This window comes from Mandrillus leucophaeus, unplaced genomic scaffold (genome assembly GCF_000951045.1).
Source record: "Mandrillus leucophaeus isolate KB7577 unplaced genomic scaffold, Mleu.le_1.0 Scaffold7, whole genome shotgun sequence".
NCBI lineage: Eukaryota > Metazoa > Chordata > Mammalia > Primates > Cercopithecidae > Mandrillus > Mandrillus leucophaeus.
Window position 1 is genome coordinate 7013152 of NW_012107585.1, and position 1886 is coordinate 7015037.

Below are 1886 nucleotides of genomic sequence, written 5' to 3' on the forward strand. Positions count from 1 at the left end.
TGGGGGACGACCCTGCACGCGACGCCAGGAGCGAGTCCCCAGGTCCCTGGCAGCAGGCACACGGGCTGCCGGGTTTGCACTCGCTCCAGGACCAGGACCAGGACCTGAGGCGCACGAACCCGGGAACCCGGGGACTCCCGACCCAGAGCCTGCAGGACCAATGGCCTGGATAAGATCTGAGAGCCCAGTCTCCCCCGACGCGGGCGGTTGCGCTGGGTCGGCCTCCTGTCGCTGCACCTCCGGCACTCGGGTTCGCCTTTGCAGGGTCGAGTAGTGCAGGCGGGAGTTCCACTCGAGCCGCCTGACGGGGGCTGTCAGAACGCCCTGACTCTGCCCTGAGGTGGGCGCCCCACTCCCTTGGACAGAAACCGCTTTCTCACTCGACCTCGGAAAGGTGGAGGACGTCGCAGGCCAGAACCCAGCTCTCCTAGGAGACTGGCTGCCCCTTAGGCTGGCTGGGAAGGTGTGGGTTTCTGAATTCTTAAGCTGCAAAGGTTCCTAGCGCTCACTCCAGCTGCAGCCCACTCCTGAAGAAAAGTGTTGCTAGAAATCCGGATAGATCTTCATTCATTCAAAAAAAAGTCTACCGGGCACTTAAGCCAGCAGCCTCTCTGAAAGAGCTCATGACCATGAGCTAGAACGACCAAAGCTGTTATAAGCATCAAAACCATAGCAAACACAAGCTAAGGAGGACTTGGCATACAAATCATCCACCTGTCCAAGGTAACACTAAATATGCGCACCTGTACCTGTTCAGTTTCTCTATCTGTATTAGGGGAAGGATTTACCAAGGGATGGATAACCTTCTGTAAAAACATCAGAGGCTTTCCCAAGAATAAGCCACGGAATCAGGTGACCATCTCTGCAGTGGCCATCTGTTAGTCACATCCAGGCCACCGGCCACGAAATCCAGTGAGAACAGAAGGGACAGGCAGGCTGGTCCTGGCCTGGCCTTTCAAAGAAGGCAGGCTGTGTGCCGGATACCTTGTAAACAAAACTCGGAGGCTTCTAGCAGAGTCGGCAAAAGTGAATAAGCAGGGATGTCAGTTTTACTGAGTGGATTTTAAAGTCTGAAATTTACACACCCACTATAGAAAAAATCCCAGTCGACTTGCTCTTTCCTGAAACATATCTGTTCTGAGTTTCCTTCCTCACTCTTGTCTCTTTTTTTGAGACAGTCTCACTCTGTTGCCCAGGCTGGAGTGCAGTGGTGCGATCTCGCTCACTGCAACCTCCACCTCCTGGGTTTAATCGATTCATGTGCCTCAGCCACCAGAGTAGCTGGGATTACAGGTGGGCGTGGTAGCGCCCAGCTACCATGGCTAATTTTTGTATTTTTAGTAGACAGGGGGTCTCACCATGTTGGCCAGGCTGGTCTGGAGCTCCTGGCCTCAAGTGATCCACCAGCCTCAGCCTCTCAAAGTGCTGGGATTACAGGCGTGAACCACCATGCCCAGCCATCACTCCCCTCATATTTTTCAGAATCTTCTCAAAGTTACAACAAAAACAACAAACAAAATACACCCTAACCCCCCCACCCCACGCACACACCCAGCATCACTCCATTCCCAAAGGTCTCAGCTTTTAAAAAGCTACCTTGATGGTGGGCGAGGTGGCTCACACCTGTAATCCCAGCACTTTTGGGAGGTTGAGGAGGGTGAATCACCTGAGGTCAAGAGTTCAAGACCAGCCTGGTCAACATGGTGAAACTCCATCTGTACTAAAAATACAAAAATTAGCCGGGTGTGGTGGTGTGCACCTATAATCCCAGCTACCTGGGTGAGGGGGCTGAGGCAGGAGAATCGCTTGAACCTGGGAGGCAGAGGTTGCAGTCGGCCAAGATTGTGCCACTGCACTCCAGCCTGGGCGACAGAGCAAGACTCCAT

General features: G+C 53.7%; 1 protein-coding gene across 1 annotated transcript in view; it reads right to left on the reverse strand.

The window, feature by feature from the left end:
* The window catches only part of KDM2B (lysine (K)-specific demethylase 2B), a 176172-nt gene that overhangs the window by 43454 nt on the left and 130832 nt on the right, over positions 1-1886 (reverse strand). The window lies entirely within an intron of this gene.